The 19,264-nt window shown below is 38.6% G+C and overlaps 1 protein-coding gene and 1 pseudogene across 5 annotated transcripts in view; both read right to left on the bottom strand.

The window, feature by feature from the left end:
- The window catches only part of DENND2B (DENN domain containing 2B), a 154,345-nt gene that overhangs the window by 120,862 nt on the left and 14,219 nt on the right, over positions 1-19,264 (bottom strand). For all 4 annotated transcript variants that reach the window (XM_081317602.1, XM_081317603.1, XM_081317601.1 and 1 more), the window contains exon 2: positions 252-342. The gene's annotated coding sequence lies outside the window, so the exon portion shown is untranslated. The remainder of the gene's footprint in view (positions 1-251; positions 343-19,264) is intronic.
- On the bottom strand, positions 17,529-18,238 carry LOC308669392 (cytokine-inducible SH2-containing protein-like; annotated as a pseudogene). Its single transcript has one exon. The product of its transcript is annotated as a cytokine-inducible SH2-containing protein-like (transcript).

The following is a 19,264-nucleotide window of genomic DNA, read 5'->3' as shown; positions in this document are numbered from 1 at the left end:
ATTATTACAGATTGGGAAAGATAATATGTTTTCAGCAAGTGATGTAGTGTAGACAGAAGGGGGCAGGGACAAGCTGCATTGCCAAAACTTATTATGCAATAAAATAGGAGTGCCTGCTGTTGAGTCACTGAAGGTGCAACCATATGTGGCCTATGACACGACAAATCTGGTATTTCTAACTTTGACGTGGATTGGAAACACAATAGTAAGAATCTCAAGGTTAAAAAAACTACTGTTGCAGTAAGACGTACCTTATGGCTTAACTCCGTGTTTTTGCAGGGCCCTTAACGTCTGAGGATCTTCCTTGTCATCAAGACAAATATCCGGTATTTTTTCATCCTTCTGCAGTTAAAAAGAAATTCAGGAATGAGGTCACCTTGTGAAATACGATCCAACCATTTCTCTCAAATATTTTCCTTGCTTCCAGGATCCATTTGATTCAATGTACAGTACCACAAACGATAGCCACATTTCATCTCAAGTTACCATCTCTTTGCTTTAGCTGAACCTGGTTGTATTTGTTCATTTGTTCAATCAATGAAAGAAACTATACTTGGATATACATGCAATCAGTCCCAATGTTGTCAGATTTAGCCACTTAAAACCATTTCATCAGACATGACCAAAACAAACCCTTTCTTATTTCTCAGTAGACAGCAAATGTGCATCCCTTTGATAAGCTTTCTAGTTTTAAAATTTGTCTTCACCAATGGATCGGTTTTTATGAAAAAGAAATCCTAATATTAGTTTGATTTAGATTTCTTAGGCATTTCATAGAGTTGTACCCGCTACTGACTTGGATACTATATTTCCTGAGATATATGGGATTCTAGTTCTCTGTATAAGGCTTACTCTAAGAGGAAGAGAAGGAGAAAGACTCTTTCCACTCTAAGACCCAGGGCAAATCAAGTAAGACTTTGACAGATAACAAGAGTAACATGAAACCAGCAAGACTGAAGACCAAGCTCAAATAAAACAATCAGACCACTCTATCAGGATACTCAGCATACAGCAGGTAAAACATATTGTGAAAGCAAATTTTAAGTGTAGCAAAACTACAGTTTAAAAGGCTAAAATGTTCCCTTGGAAAAAATAGTACAAGATAATTAGAAATGTAGATATATATTCACACACATAATCTGAAGATGTTATTAAACCTATGATTAGTAAAAATGTTTGAGATTTCCAAGGTGCTGTGTGCTCAGTCAGTAATTCTGAGCAGGAAACTACTTACTTGAATTAGCTCTTCAGTTCTTAGGCTTACAACATACTTTTCCAGGAAAGCTCATGATTAGAATTACTAATTCTTTCATTCTTATTATACAAAGGTAAAATAATACTATACATAGTACTTGAAGATTGGTACACAATGTATATCTTTGTCATTTTTCACCTCCATTCTCTAGTTGTTTCCTTCAGGAACCTAGATTAATTTAAAAAAAACCCAACTTGTTGAATTTTGCTTGAGGCTCTTCCTTGTTGGTGTACTGTATACCCAAGGACTGAATAGGTCTACAAAACTGGGCTCCCAAAAAAAGCCATTATATACAGTATTCCAGAGTGAGGGCCACCTCAAAAATCTACTTTTAAGCCCTCAGCCCCTCCAATATCCAAAGAGAGAGATGAGCTCAAAACATCAGTTTCTGAGTGAATTGCATAGGGAAGGCAGAGTTTACTTGGAAAAGACAGTCCTATATATAACATGGACCCATGCCATATAGAGATTGATACCATAAGTAAAAAAATAGCACTTTAACTTGTACTCAAAAACATACTGGCAACCAATGCAGCATTTCAATGTACATGAAGCAATGCTGCAATGGCTTTCCACCAGCAGCATGTGAGGTGTATCAGTTGCAATTTCTGGGTGGTCTTCAAAAGCAGCCCCAGGTAAAGTACATCTAGCTAAAGAGAACATGCATAATGGTCACCTCCTGTTCAATAATTCTCATATTGGCCAATGTTGAGACTCTGGACACAGTTCTTTTGTTGTACAAATAGAACCTCCAAATTAAGGACTGCTTTTTCAGCAGCAGAACTATCTTGGTCATATTCAGCATAGGGACCACGCCCAAACCTGATGGCTTTTGGACAAAAATCAACTCTGTCTTGTTAGAATAAAACTTTAGCTTGTTTCATCCAATCTAGTTCCTCGGGGAAAAAACATCCACTGCACCTCCTCTCCAGTCAGAATGAAGATATACATCTGAGTATCTTCTGCCAGGAATCCTGTCACATCCTTGGAGTCCATACAATCAAAAGAATGCTGGATAGACAGTCAAATATGTTATCCGATTTATCCCCTTGTCTCTGCTTAAAAATAATCTCAGCTAGAGCAAATACAAACAACTTTATCAGTAAACTGTCTTGCAAACATGCCTCAGCAGCCCGGGAAGAGGGGGGGGGAATGTCCCATCTGTCCATTCCTAGTATGATACTGGCCACTTGCCAACCAGAATTCATCAATGTAATGAGACAGCAAAGAAGTCTTAAATTGATGAATATAAGGATGAGAGCAATCAACCAATGGAACAACCTAATGATGAATCAATGAATCAACCTAATGATGAGAGCAATCAACCAAGAGAACAGAATGCTTTCAGAAGAGACTGAACAACCATTTACCTGAAATGGTACAGGGTCTCCTGTTCAAGCAGGGAGTTGGACTAGAAGACCTCCAAGATAGCTTCCAACTCTTTTATTCTATATAGGTACTCCTCACTTAATTTTTTTATTATTTTTATAAGTCAGTCAAGTGGTAAGCATATCTAAGACTCCTTATTTCTCCTATTTTTCCCACAAAGCCAACCCTCTGGGATGGGGTGGGTTGAGAAAGAGTGAATGGCTTTCATGCCTAAGATGGGGCTACAACTCACAGTCTTCTGGCCTGTGCCTTATCCATTAGACCAATTATCTGTTATTGGGATTGGAATTTCCATCACTAAGCAATGTGGTCATAAAGTGCATGTCACATGACCATATCACTTAGCAACAACAATCCTGGCCGTCCTTGTTGCCATCATCAACGAGAGGATTGTGGGTCATTAAGCAAAGGCTTCACATGAATAGGACTTGCAACTTCCTGCTAGCTTCCAATAATCAAAGTCAATGGGGAAGCTGGCAGGAAGTTGCAAGTCCTGGTTTCAGCGAGTCGGTCCTTAGGCCGCTTGCAAGCAGGCCAAGGGACAGGTGAATATTCTGGAATACAGCTGGACAGGGGAGGGAATTCCAGGGACGTAGTGTCAAAAGAAACATAAGTTGAATGTAGTGGAATGAATTACTTTAAAAGTTTGTTTGGTAAAATGAGAAAATATAGGTTAGGAGATGAATTGGAACTTTATGAATGCAAATATATAAATATAGATGCAAGTGAATTGTATAAAAGAAGTGCTTTGAGATGTATTTGCTGTTTAGACAGAATGAACGAGGATCAAACTGAGAAACAAATACAGTATATAAAGATAAAATAAAATGTTTAGAGAAATTTAGAGTATCATGGTTGGATGGGATTGAGGAGATCCAGAAAAAAAGAGTTGAAAAGTTAAAACAAAAACCTATGTACAGCATTAATCAATATACAGATGTAGTATTGCAAAGACAGGTAATGTTATGGAGACATATCGCTAATTATGTTGGTGTAAACTAGGTATTTCCTTTCTCTTTTTCTAGCACTAGCACTGTTCACTACTCTCAATATGAAGTGTGTGATCAATACCCAAGTATGTAATTATGTTTTACTACTATTTCCATTTATATTTTGTTTCCCCCCCCCCCAAAAGAATTCAAAAAGATATCTCTTTTTTCTTTACAACATCCAAAGTAAGAATCTGTGACAGGTCATCCAGTGTGGCCCTTTAACCACCATGGCACCCTGCCTCCTCCTATCCACATTATAAAATAAAAATGTCAATTATACCAGCATCTCGTGCTATAGTATGGAAATATACAGCATCCTTTTTCAATCTTACTGAGCTCAAAGGGAACTTCTGCAAGACTTTGAGTTATGGCAGAAGCCAATCAAAACCTTTTAAACTTTAAGACAAAGGCTTGGAGACTTCCTTTAAAGGCAATTGGTTTCAATGCTGAAAGCTCTCAGCAGTAAGGCCCTAGAAACTCAAAGAGATTCACGTCTGCCCAAGGAAAGGAAAGCAGCGAGCTCCATACTCCCCCTTGTGGTAATGAAAATATAGCACAGATACTAAGTTCTAAAAGATCCTTTCTCCTGCCTATGTTTCTGTTTGCATATTAATTCTGATATTATCACATCGCCCCAAACCTTTCATACATTATCCTTTGTTAAGAAAAAAAAGAATACTGAAACTGCCTTTGAATATCTCCTAACAGCATCTCATTGATTTAGCTTACAGGGAAAGCTATCACTTAGAATTTCACTTCTCCGTTAAATGCCCAGAGCTACTAAAATACTGCTGTCCCCTTTATTAATCAGAAATCTACTTGACTTCCATTAGCAGCTAACTACTCAAACCCTGACACAAATATCCATCTCAAAATGAAAGGAACAGAAATTATTCTTGCTTTTAGACTGAAACGGGCAAAACTGCAGCCTTTGTAACATCTTTTGCTTTTCAGCAGTTGCAGCCTGTGGCTCTCCCTCCTTCCCACCACTGGATTCCAAACTTACTTCGGGCAGCTCACAATATAATAATACATAAAACTCAGCATACACACACACACACACAAAAACTAAGATGAGATATGGTCACTCAATACATGGACAAAGACACATCTGACAAGGAATTCCATCCATTGGACAGCGTTGGGCTTCACGTTTTGGTGTTCTAGACTACAAATGTAGGAATGATCCCAAAATGCCATTGCATGGATATAACTTTAGTGGCCACTGTGCCAGCTGCTTATCAGGGCAAAGTGGTTTCACCAGGTAGTATGTGCCAAGCAGCAGCCAGGTATTAGAGCAAACCTGTGCATTATGAGCTGTGGTGGTGCAGTGGTTAGAATGCAGTATTGCAGGCTGTGCCCACAGTCAGGAGGTTGACTTAGCCTTCTGAAGTCAGTAAAATGAGGACCAAACTTGTTGGGGGCAATATGCTGGCTCTGTAAACCACTTAGAATAGGCTGTAAAGCACTGTGAAGCGGTATATAAGTGCTATTGCTATATGGTCCATACTACATCCTATAAACAGCATGCTGCCTTTGGTTCTATGGAGAGTGCTATTTATTCAAGGGCATTGCAGATGGGATACAAGAATGGGCCACCTGGTTCTTTGCTTCCAGGCAGGAAGCTGTCTGTCTCGGCCCTACTGAAGGCTTCCAGCAGCCTTGTGCCCATCCTGCTCACCCAGCCTTGCAAGCCCATTAAACAGGCTGATACATCACACCAGTCCATGGATTGTTTAACCATGAGTTGTTGAATAAACAACTGAGCAGGTAAAACAGTGCAGTAATGCACTAAGTCAAAACCCATGATTTATTGTACATAGTGGTTGGGTTGATACACCACACAGTAAACCAAATAGATTTTACTATGCCTTAGTGCAGGCATGTCAAAGTGCCGGCCTGCAGACCAGATGCATCATCCCAAAACCGCGCCCACCCCAACGGGGAAAAAGTCACAATACATTGTGCGACGTCACGTGACGTCCCAAGTTTGACATGCCTGCCTTAGTGTGATGTGCAAAGCCAGCTATTGTGGACCCTCACTGGATTGTCTATTAATCGCTGTAAAGTGTATAGTTTTTATTGTAATAGCATGGATTGCTGTTATATGTTACTAATATAACATATGAAAATATTTATGAATAATTATTAAGAATTCAGGGAAAACCTCTTTACCACTGGAGGTTCAGAGAACAATCCAGTTTTCTATCTCTTCCAATCATGCTCTTGAAAAATACAGTGCTTGTCTGTACAGCCGCAACTGACTCACTTCCACCTCCTGTCTAGTGATGTTAATCAAACTGAGTCATCTTCACTCATCTAAGATCTTCTTAGCTTCCACTGTGATTCCTCACTGGTGTTTGTTGGGTCTAAAGAGGCATCATATCAGAGAAATCCTCTCTAGTCAAAGTTGAGACCAGCTCAAATATTTTAGATTTCAGCTTCCATAATGAATCTTACAAGCTTCCCAGCCCACCATTTATCTACCATCACTAATTTCATTTTTTAGCTTCCTTGACTGATAAATCAAATCTGAAGCATTTGCACAGCCTTGCTCTGCTTTGTCAAGACAAGCTGAGTCAATTAGACTACTGAGGCAACAGATGTGTCATTTCAAAATACCCTGTTTTTTGTAATACAATTCCAGCAAGATAGTCCAATCCAACTTTGCATTTGTAAGGCAGAGCAATTGTTGAACTTGTAATGTAAAAAAGGCATTGCCACTGATGGTCTCATGTGAATCTTCTGAGTTAGAGGCTGAAGAGGCAGACCAGACAGTCAGCTTACAATTAAGCAATTAAGTACCTGCAGCAGTTTCAAGAAACAATGCACCTGAGCTGGTAAGACTCTGTTCAGATAATAAGGGTTAGATCTGGCAAAAAATCCCAAACTGAAGAACATACCAACAGATATGAAGGGTTGAGCAAAAGGGATCAGCAAAGGAGTTTCAAAGAAGAAGTCAACAATGGCCCTAATCAAGCCATGTCAGCACCTAGAGCTATCTATATAAAGCAGCTTTCAGGGCCCTGCCTCTGTTTGAATCAATATTCTAGCTTTCTGTTCAAGCTAGCACGTGACATTCTCTGGTGCATTATCCCTGGACTGCTGTAGAAAGTGTTATCAGAACATTTACAACCATAGCAATAGCACCTTTCAAGTTTGTATCAATCATTCTCTCTGGTATCAGCTGGCAGAGGACATTCTCACCAAACCAGGAGGAATTAAGTGTTTTCCGAATTTGGGAGATTGTCCCAAACCAGTAGTGGATTGTGGTTCCCACTGAAGCTTTGTATCCTGTTACATCAGTCTCGTACTCCTATATGACTGGTCAACCAGCACTGATGATGTTACTTGGTTTGGGTAATGAAATGTCTGCAAGAAAACAAGCAAACCCAGAGAGCACCCAGGACCCCTCCTTTCAACCCTGAGCTACAAATATTCTCCTTCACTGATCAATTTAGCTGGTTTGGAAGCCAAGAAAGTGGCATTTGAGCAAAAAAAAAATCTATCATTTTCCCAAAATGCATTTTTTTTTCTCAGAATAGGTAGTGGGAAATGGTAGCTGAAGTTGGTAAGATGTCCAGAATCATTAACGGAGTCAGGCAGTTTCAAAATACGATGGATAAATAAATAAAGCAGACATAGCACCGTAGCTTAGTTACAGCAAGGGAGAGAAACAAACTCAAATTAAATAAAAGTAGGAGAAATGGCATAGAAGATAGAATAAAAGTCTTGTTTTGATACTCTCAATCTCCCACGTTTCAAGAATGTTATACTTAAGTGTGCTGAGCCAAAGTTTATTCTTTTAGGAACCTAGTTTTGAGAAAATACAATCTGATGCATTTGTCACTTCTAGATAAGCAAAATCTCTTCTGTGTTGCCATCTGTCATGAAAAGTAGTCGGACCAACTGAAAACCAGCAATTGACTCAAGAGACATTTTTGCAGAGGCATTTTTACTCTTTCAAACCCACAACACTTTCCTCATGTCACCCTATGGTGTCCCTCACTATTGACTGCCAAGGAACCTCAGGAGCTAAGGTAACCACAGGAATTAAGCTGGTTAAACTTCTTCTTGAGCACAGCTGCTATTTACTTACCAAGCAGATGTTGTGAGTCCAGGACTCTCAAATTATGAGACAAGTTTTGTGAGAGAGTATTTCTTCAGAATGAGATGGCTAATGTATCCAAAGCTACTTCACCTTGCTTGGAATTAAGTTTCAACCTATTCTTCCCAATCCAGACACTTATATCCTAAAGGAACACCTTGACATCACTTGATCAGGGCAAGATGTAAAGATGACTGTGTCAGTGGATGATTTGTCAGTGGATTACTTCACCCAGTTACTTCACTCAGATGTTGAATAAGAGTAGGGAGAGCTCAAAGCCCTGCAGCATCCATAACTGAGGAACCTCGGTCCTGATTTCTCCCCACTATCACCATTGACACGAACCACTGCAGAAGAGTAGTCCCCAGACCAAACCCTCCCTAGAAGGCTACCATATAGATGGTTTCAAGGACTGATGTGAAATCAAGCAACACCTGCAAGGTTTCACTCTTCCACAAGTATGATCAGTATTGTCTGAAGCCATTCAAAATAATTCATTTGCCTCAAGATCCTGAACTGTTGCACCACCATCACTTTCTTAACAATCTTTCCCTCAAAGAAGACTTCTCAAGGACGAGGCACAACACCATCACCTCCTCAAAGCTGTTCTTGTCACCATTCTGACTCTGTCTCCTGTCATCTTTCTGGAGACTTTCATCAACCAAAAAAAGGTCCAGACTGGAAAGCAAGGTACTATTACATTGGACTGCAGTGCATTCATATGAAGCTGATTAACTGGTTAATGGGACGTGGTGGCTCAGTGGGTTAGGACGCTGAGCTTGTTGATCAGAAGATCGGCAGTTTGGCAGGTGGAATCCCGAGTGCCGCGTAGCAGAGTGAGCGCCTGTTACTTGGTCCAGCTTCTGCCAACCTAGCAGTTCAAAAGCACGTAAAAATGCAAGTAGAAAAATAGGGACCACTACGGTGGGAAGGTAACAGCGTTCCATGTGCCTTTGGCATCTAGTCATGCCGGCCACATGACCACGGAGACGTCCTCGGACAAGTGCTGGCTCTTCGGCTTTGAAACGGAGATGAGCACCAGCCCCTAGAGTTGGAAACGACTAGCACGCATGTGCGGGGGAACCTTTATCTTTACCTTTTAACTGGTTAATGAAATAACATTACTGCCCAAGCCACAGTGACTCTTATCACTCCTAGTCGCTAAAAGATTGCTCCCTCCTTGCTCTAAAATATACAACGTATTGATTTGTTACAGTTCATAGCAAGACAACTTGAATAGCTGACAGAAACTAAACAACAAATATGGGGAAGGAGGCAAACTGAAGAGTTATGGAGAGAGGCAAAGGCATTTTGGTAAATGATTTATTAATGGAAACAGGTCAGCTATTCAGTAATTTTCAACTAGTTGAGTCTAGAACTAATGCTTCTTTTAAAAAAGTTTTCACTTAGAACACCGTAACATTTGGGAAAGACACTTGTGCTACTATCCACTTTAACAGAATTAGAATTCTGAAAAGAATTTCCCTTTCCATTGCTTTGGATTGAAGAAACTCTACATCTTCTGGTCCAGTGTTTCTCAACCTTTTCTTCACAATGGACCTTCTTTGTGTACCTTTTGTGACCAGGGACCATGCCCATGGACCATTGAGATTTATATCATAACATTTCTTCAAGCCTTCGCAGAACCCTTGTGATGACATCGTGGCCTCTCTAGGGACCACAGGTTCAGAACTTCTGGTCTAGTCTATCCATGAAGAACTCTGGAGTCAGAGTGCTAAAAAACAGACATGGTGCCATAAAAATAGAGGTGCAGGTATATCTGATCTAATCCTATTCATACTGTGTGGCTAGGAATTGTAGAGTTTAAAGTATATCTTTAAAATTGCAACCTTAGAAACATTAATAAGAGTGTCCTACAATTTCCAGAATTCACCAGCCAGCCCTGGGGAATTCTGAGAAATAAAATCCACAACTCTTAACATTGCGGAGATTCGGAAACACAGCTTATAAACTATGCTTTGTTTTGCTTCTGATCATGCATACATGTTTCTTGCATTAAAAATTGCAGGACACATAAAGAATATCTTGAGAAGGTTCAAATTTGGTCTTTTTCTCATGTAGAGATTGGCATTATGAGGTAACCCACCCCTGAACATTTCTGGTAAATCCGTCTGGTGCTCAAAGGGAAAAAAAGGATTTTAGCATACTGATTACTCTGTCTTTTAAAACAATGTTTTGAAAAAACAATAGTGACTGCATAAGGCTGCTGAGTATATTCAATAATATATTTATTCAGGGTACTTTCTGACTTTACTATTTGGACCAGGCACATTAGCTCTGTCTGAAACTCTTAAACTATTATTACCACAGATAGGCCTTGTTCAGGGACTACAATTGGGACTGACAATTCAGTCATTAAATGAAGCAGCCACTAAGTGAAACTGTGTTGTATTTACTATCTTACTTCAGCTTTCCTTTGCTTTATAGGCATCTAAAGGTCATAAATGCAAAGGCTGGTTGCAATATCACTTTTTCATCACCTTCCTAATTGAAACCGGTTGCTAAATGAGGGAGTCACAAGCACTACCTATATTACTACTATTAAACATTTTAAAACTTCCAAAATATTGGAAGTCATTTTGCAGCTACAGCTCAAAGGTTCATACAGGATAAATATAAGCAACTTGCAGTTCATTGGAATACCTTATTTTCATGAATCAGTAAGCTGGAATTTCAAAGAATATTAAATAATTGCATTGTGTTAAAATATAATTAATTCATGAAAAACATTCTTTTGGGAGTCTATTGGACACTCAGAGAATATATAGCAAGGGCCAGTTTTCAACCTCCATATGATGGAATAATACATTGGAAGACCATGTTCTACACCAGGGGTGTGAAACGCCGGCCCACAGGCCGGATGCATCATGTCAAAACCGCACCCACTGCATTGCCGGCAATGGAAAAAAAGTCACGTCACGTGACATTGTGAGTTTGACACCCCTGTTCTACACTGACACTCATAGAATGATGCAAAGTAAGCCACCAAAGTACATGTGAAGTGTGAAACCTATAGAAACATGGTGCAGAAAAGAGTCACAGCGTGCCATGGAAAGATCAGTGCTGAAGATCTCATTCAGAGATTGAATTAGAAATTAGGTGAATCAGTGACAGTGCAACTTCAAAGATGCCACAAAATGGCATTAAACAGAAATATAAGTGGGCCGTGGACATTTTATACAGGTAGTCGACTTACAATAACAACTGAGCCCAAATTTTCTGTTGCTAAGCGCAACATTTGTTAAGTGAGTTTTGCCCCATTCTGCAATGTTTCTTGCCACAGCTGTTAAGTGACTCAGCACAGATGATACATTAACACGGTTGTTAAACGAATCTCGCTTCCCCACTGACTTTGCTTGTCAGGTCATAAAAGGTGATCACATGATCCTGGGCACTGCAACTGTCCTAAATGAATCAGTTGCCAAGCATCTGAATTTTGATCACGTAACCATGGGAATGTCGCAACAGTCGTGTGAAAAACAGTGATAAATCACTTTTTTCTGTGCCATTGTAATTTTGAACAGTCACTAAATGAACTACATAAGTCAAGGACTACCTGTATTTATCTAATAACAGGTAATTATAAAAAGTGACATGATTGTGGCTTTATAGTTGTCCACATGCCCACCTGAATTACCTCCTACAAGATGGACTGATGGATTACAAAAATATGTTGGTCCTAAGGGGAATACCATAGCAAAAGACCAAATGAAATATAAGTGTTTATTGAAGTCATTGCTCTCAAAGAACAAATGTATACTCACCAGTTACTGAAAAAAAATATTTTCCCTTTCCATAAAATGTATTTTTCTCTCTGATAAATCCCTTAAGATGCATGCAATTTTTCCTGCTTAGAAACTCTCATTTGTTACTGAAGTTTGTTCAGCAACAAACAGTCCTACTCTTGATGGGTTTATTCTTGCTGCCATAATGACATTATAATGACATTATAAACTACTCCTTTCATGTAAAAACTAAGGGCCATCTAATAAAACTAAATGTTGGGAGATTTAGGACCAATTTTCAAGACTTATTTCTTTCCAGAAGCATTAAATTGACTATCACATGCCATGAAGAACTTCAATTTAGGCACCCTTAAGAGAGGCTGGACAAATTCATGGAGAATCAAAGTTATCAGCAGCTACTAATCTTGAAAACACCATATTACCTCCTGAACTGTAGGCCACTTACCTTATTTAGACCAGAGGTCTTCAACCTTGGCAACTTTAAGACTTGTGGACTTCAACTTCCAGAATTCCTCAGCCAGCTGGCTGAGGAATTCTGGAAGTTGAAGTCCACAAGTCTTAAAGTTGCCAAGGTTCGGGACCTCTGATTTAGACTACTAGGGACAAACACTGAAAGACTATTGCTCTTTATATTTTTAAGCATCCTAGTTCCCCAAAGTGTAATAAAGAATGTTGAAGCAGATGGGCCAGAGGCTTCATTATATGTTTTGGGGTAAAATGAAGTAGTGGTTGTAATTATTTACTGGAGAGGAAATGCATTCTTCTGATCTGTGGTATTCTGAAGCTGTATCAGTATTACTTTTTTTTCTTTTTGCATATGTTTAACCCACTCTCCTGAATGCTTCCTGTGGATTTCCATTAAGAGGAATATGATGATTGGTGAATGTGCTGAGGAAGAAAGTCTATGCAACTTCAGCAAGAAACAAAGGTAACGTTTTAATAACATTGGTGGGGAAAGATCATTTAGCAGAGTGATCTTTAAAAGATTTTTTTGAAGACTGGGTTCATGATTTCCCTAGAGATTAAATTCCAGGAGGAGAATATTCTCTTTGGATTCCATAAGAGGGCTGAAAATTTTTTCAATTATCCTAAATCAGCAGCAGATGGAGCAAACAGGAAGTATACTCCATTCCAGAATAGAAGCCTTCATTGCTTGCAGCATTCAGACATATTACATTCTCTGTTGAAAGCAGCTAAGCATAAATCCAGTTAACTTTGTTAAAACAAACCTCTTTGAGATTAAGTTTGGACTTAAACCAAAATATGAATTCCTCAGCTGGCTAATTTCACATCAAGGACAGCTAAATGTTCTCTTTACCAGCTCCAATGGAACAGATCTGGGTAAATGCCGAAAAAGTGAAAAATTTTCATACAGCTGTCTGGTTTATTCAGAATTGCTTTCTCAGTCTGAGATCAGGTGGTTGATAAAGCTCTTTATTGTTCCTCACAGTGCAGTATCATTGCAGAAAGAGACTTCTGTAAGAGCACGAGACTCAAACCCCTCCCTGTCCCTACCCTTAAACCTCTCGTTGGTTTAGGAATAACCTTCACATGAGAATACAGAGGTTTCTGTGTGATCCCAGGGACGTTATTCCTGTTCATATTACCTCACAAATGACTAGGAAGAAAACACTAATGCCTTCTTTAAGCATGGGAAACCATTCTTTCCATACAATGAACATACATGTGTTCAAAAAGGAGGTGTTTTGCTTTTTTTGAGGTGACTACCTAAGCTGTATTATGACTCATTTTTTTCTATAAAATCCATTTTCCAGAAGAGCATTAGTTCCCAAAATATGGATACATTACTTACAGTACATAAGAATAGAAAATATTGAAGGTTGTGGTTTGTTTGTTTTTACATTCTTGTAATTTTTCCACTTTGAGGAGACTGGAATTTATCAGCAGCATCTTCCCTCAACCTACAGATGGAGCATGCCACTAGACTTTTTGTAAGCAAGTTTTTTTAACCCATTTATTAATTTACAGTGTTTATGTATCAATTCCATAAAAAAATCAGTGGTTTATAAAACTAAAGATGCAACTATTAAAATAGAATCAGTACCACTATATCACAACATAACTTTAGTGTCCACATAAAGTGAACACGCCTACTTTTGAATATCATTCCAGAGCAGGAGGATCTAGCAATGCTAATCCTTATTCCCATACTGTTAAGGCTATTTCAAAGTACTCTGTATTGAACTGACTTTTAACTCAAAACTTTTAGCAGATGCAAAATGCAGTGGTCTACAGTGGTATGTTGCTGGCACTCATCTCCATTAACCCATTGCCACAGTGATACGAGCCCTGCATTGGCCTTTGATGCATTATATACTTGATGCATATCTTTATGGCTGCCTACTTCAAGAAGGATCAACCCATCTGATTCAATCTTCTTAGAAGATCCTACTAATTGTTCCCGATTTCCATGAAGCAAGCAGGACTGAGGCCCAGAGATGCTGTTTTTCTGGGGTGGTTCCCTGGAGATCACTGCCCATTCTCTTAGACTACTCTCATCATTGATGGCCCTTCAGCAATCGCTGAAAATGGAATTTTTCTGAGGTGTATTCACAGGATAAAATAATGCCATCTATGGTTGTTGATAAGAGTGTTATGATTATTGCTATTGTTTGTATTCTAAATTGTGACATTTTAATTCTACCTTCTTTCTTATTAGTTTTCATTGTATAATGATCTTTGTGTGCACATTTTAATTAAGACTTTCACTGTAGCAGGCAAGTATCATAAATATCTAGTGAACACTAGAAAACAACGAAGACAGAATTTTCTGTATCTCTTCCCTGCTATCTAGTGGCTACCTAAGGGTTTGTAGCACGTGTATGGTAGCCCTAGGTAGGTAAACTGAGATATGTTAGTCAACAGGTCTACCTAAGCATGATAAAGGCTAAATTTAACCCTTATAGTCAGAAGGAACTTATACAGTTGACAACATCAAATTTTTCATGGTCAAATTTTCAAAGCCTGAAAATGACAAAAAAATTGACAATTGTTTTCAAGGACCAGTCCAATAGGTGAAGACAACATTCTCCTCCAGAGAAAAGAGATCCATAACAGGTTTCTTGTTATCTCCAAGCTGACCTTCCAACAGTTTCTTCTCTAATTTCATTCCTATAATCACAACTGTTCCTCAAATCATAATGAGAAGATCTATCATCCAAAATTCTTGGGAGAATGGAAAAAAGAACTTGCTGGGTGAATTCAAGGCAACTGTGAACTTGGGAAGATAGTCTCCTTACTTCAATTTCTACATAATGAATTGGTACTTTTATGCAATTTATTTCTTGGATCTTGCTTATCCCTCTGTTTGGCTTTAAGCTTCTTTGTGCAGACACTACCCTAGTTCACAATGCGCTGTGCTATAATGTAATTTCTTTTTATAGCATACTGTGAAAGGCCAATCATTGTAGTTTATAAATCTTCATTTAAGTCTTAGCATCTTGTAGAAATTGTTTGATGGGGTATGTGAAGCAGTGGGTCTCTCTTTATGCAACCATACCCTCAATTTTTATTTTAAAAAAAGATTTTTAAAAAAAATAGGAACAGAAGCTGGATTTTTCAGGTTTGTTTCCAAATAAGGAAGAACTATCCTTTCTAGCAATTCCTCAGCTGCCCTCCCATTCCTGTATCCCTTGTCATCTAACCTAGCAAGACATTAGCTGTTTCAGACCTATTAAATCCTATCACATGCTTAAAAGTAAAAGCCTCTTGGCCACTGCAGCATCACCCAAAGTGGGCATCTAAATCAGAACCAGGGTGGAGGTTTAATGATTTTGCCCTCTAAGAAACAACTTTCTGGGAAGTGGAACATTAATTGGAAGTGTTTATCTCTGAATTGCAGTCCCATGTGTTTAAGGAAAGATCATTATCCACAGCTTGGCAATGTAGCTGGAAAATATTAACAGCAGAACCAGGTCTTCGTCTTATTCCATGTCACTAACTGCTAGGAAACAAATTGGGGAAAGCTATAAGCAATGCAAATTTATCAATGGTAAAACCAGAAACGATAAGCTAAATGGGGGGAAAACAAACATTTTTTACTTGGACTATTTCTTACACCCATGACTCTCAGAAATATTGGTTTTTTATTATGTATTAACTGTATTTTTAATGGGCATGTATTTAATTACTTTTTAACTTTTGTAATTCTGTGTTTTATTCTTGCCCTGTACACCGCCCTGAGTCCTTCGGGAGAAGGGCGGTATAGAAATATTAATAAATTAAATTAAATTACATTATATATTGTGTTTGTTTTAATAGATAATCTCCCATTCATTTACCCTTGTTCCAGAAACAGACAGCAATCTAATCAATAAAGCAGATATCACACATACATTGTCAGTTATCAAAGTACCGTATCCAAAATAAAACTAGAAGTACAACAAATCCTGGAAAAAAACCTGAGAAGAAATGGACACTGACTAGATATACCAAGCATGTTGGATTGCTATGGAGCAGATTGCACCTTTTGCTTAAAGGTGTATCTAGGGCAGCATCAGATGTGCTGGGATTATACTATTCAGAACTGTCCATCAGCAAAGTCAATTAGAATTTAGGATGTTATAGTCCCCATCCTAAGGATGCTATGTTAGAAAAGACTGCCCTAGGATTTGATCCCTTCCTGTAGCGCATACATGTAACACAGGTATTAACTGTTGAACTATAAAAACATGTAAATATGTATAAGTTTCCTGAGGATTTTGACATATATGAATGACAATCTTTTAACAGAAATTCTCCATCCTCAGCTATTGTTGACAGAAAACAGAGGAAGAAGCAGAAGGCAGAATTAATGCCAAGAATTCTTCCTTACTCTTGTATAGCCAATGCTGCATTATTTTAGCTCCCTACCTAATAAATATAAGATGCATTACAGCAATTGGGGGAAAGATGGAAGCTGGAGAGATACTTCATTCCTGCTATCTTCTCTGTCCCATTCGACAAGTATCAGAATCAACATGGGCAAGTTCTCACAAGCAAAACTGATGATAAAGAATGTACTGGTATTGTGTTCTCTCTGAAGCTTCTTTGTGCTGGAACAGCACTAATGTGAGTTAACATTCAGGTAATGGGTTGACTCCAACATGGTAATAAGAGAAAAATAGCCTGTTTCCCAAGTTTTCTCTCCCAAACAAATTTAAACACACACTATAGAAATGAATTTTATACTAAACTCTGGATGTGACCATTTCTCCAAGGAAAATGCTATGCTTCACATGACAGATATGTAGGCATCTTCACTGGGTAATTTGAACAACAAATCATTTGGATCTAATTAATTCAAAGTAGGAATATTCTCTTCAAAGAGGGAGAAAAAAGGGGGCCTACTGATCCAAGTTCAATAAACTTGGAAAGAAGCAAGTTATCTTTTTGTTAACCTAACAGAAATTAGTCTGAATGTTGATTGTAACTGGAATCAAACTTTTATACACTTCCAACCTATTTATATTTGACTATGAATACATCAAGATAAATGATAGAGTAGCCAATGGACAGAAGACTTCATTCAAATCCATAATGAACTACTGCAAGTCACACAGCTATGGTTTGAGCCCATGTAAAAGGAAAAGAAGGGTACTCTATAGGTACTCAAATGTAGTGGGGGGGAAGAGTAACTACCATGGAAATAAATAATACAGTTCTGAGGCTTCAATGTTCTTGATGCAATTGTGATTCCACAATTCAATAGTCTGCATGTGCCGAAAGTAGTTCTGCAAAGCTAATCAGAGAAAAAAAGAGAAATGCTTTGAGCTTTTGGCCTTGAAGTTGTGTGTTTGAGCATACTGCTTCCTCCATGGCATAAGAATGAAATTAGGTAACTGAGAAAAATAAGGGAGAAGATGGGAAAAACAATCTCTTCTGTTGGCAATTTATTTACTGTGCCCACTTAAGAACACAACTCCATCAGTGGATCAAAGCCATTCTGTTGCCAGAATTAAATCCAATGTTTTCAGTGTTACTTCGGTTGCTTGACCCAGGCAGACTGACAAGTGTTTTTAAAGCTGAAAAGGGTACTGCTTTAAATAGTCCTTCGTTCTCTTTGGTAGAGGCAGCTGGTTTGTTTTTCCAGTGCATCGATTAATTTGTAGTCGGCAGAGGTGCTGCAGGCTGGGGGGAACATCCTTGTGGCTCAGTGGCTGGATGAGCTTCAGATATACTGCTGGTGCTCTCATCTCCTTGGGTGGAGAAGACAAACATACAGGAAACAGGTAAAGAGCATCCCCTTTGCTCTCCGTAGTACAAGAAAGAACATAATGTTGGATCAGACTAACCACATCTGGAAAGACCAAAACCCAAGGTTTGAAGAAAGAATTGGTATCTAATCGGAACTTGCTATCAACATATTCAATGCGTATATTGGCAGGACCTCGAGTGGTCTTTACGGAGAGTGTGAACAGGTAGCTGGGATGAGTACTATCCTGTACCAGAAAAGTCCCCTCTGGCATCTTCTGGAGCAGCTGCTTGGCTTCACAGGCTGTCATAAAACCCCAATACCAGTGGATTCTTGCAAAAATGAAAATGTTCTGGCAATGCACAGCAGATCCTTCTCTGGATCTTGTGTTTGAGGCGAGTTTCTTTCAAGTCTGGGCTTCAGCAAGGGAGGCTGCATGACCTGCTCTGACACATTCACTGGAAATCCTTCAACCGATAGCCTTCAGAGCCTCTCCTCTGTTACCAAAGGATAGGATCTATTATCCACTGTCATAATCTGTGTAAGTTTATTTTATCAGAACTGATTACTGTACTTATTGGGCTGGCATTTTAGTTCAGGTAGTTTTACTATTTAAAGCAAAGTGCTATGACCTCGTGCAATACATACAATTTTTCCCCCCCTTCACTAGGTGTATGTTGTCAAGTTTCCAGTTCCTGATGTTACAGTACCCAATCAGAACTAAAGTGCTACAAGGAGCCCTGATTAAGAGAAACTCTTCACAATTAACTTTCCATTTTTTTCCCAGTTTTCCGTACTAATTTGGAAGGGATGGAAATTCAAGTACAAAATAAGGTAGAAGTGGAAGGCAAATCCCAGAACAGGAGAAGGTTTTATTTCTACACACACTTTTCACTTCCCAAATAGTTTTTTTTTTCAAAATCCAAAAATTCCTTTATTCCTACATTAAAGCTGATCTACCACCAATTTTCATTTGGACCATTTTCCCTGAGATTCAACTGTTTTTCTTCCCTCCATCCATCTTTTCTGATTTTTTTTTCATTCTTTGGATTGTTAGGAAGTGTGTGTGTGTGTGTGTGTGTATGTTTCATTCCTGCTGCATAATCATTCTGCATATCAGAAATGCTGTTTTGTTAATAAAAAAAAGTCAGAAATGCTGTTTTGTAAATAAAAAAATCCCACCCCCACCCCCAAAAGCAACACTTCAAATCCGCAGGTCATAAAGCAACAGCATGCAGTTACAATCTGATATTAGTTTAAATTTAACACTGTCTGCATTCCTGCTATTTAACAGCTTCCTTGGTAAGCCACAAGTCTAACTTACCAGACGTGATAGATGCAATCAGCATTTTGGTTGATCTCGTCTTCTTTTACCAGAATTTTTGGTCAAATGCCAAAGTTGAATTATTCAAATTTGTTGATTGCATTTTTCCCATTTCCCGTAGGTTAGCCCAAAGGTTTAGTGGCAAGTGATGCATAAGTCTGGCTGAAATCCAAACAGAAGACTTCTCTGATGTTGTTTCCTTATCAGTCAAATAGGTCACTAAGTTAATGCATTTC

The sequence above is a fragment of the Vipera berus genome (assembly GCF_964194415.1).
Source record: "Vipera berus genome assembly, chromosome: 1".
In the NCBI taxonomy this organism is placed as follows: Eukaryota; Metazoa; Chordata; class Lepidosauria; order Squamata; family Viperidae; genus Vipera; species Vipera berus.
The sequence above is the reverse complement of the archived record's forward strand: the minus strand, read 5'-3'. Positions and strand labels throughout refer to the sequence as shown.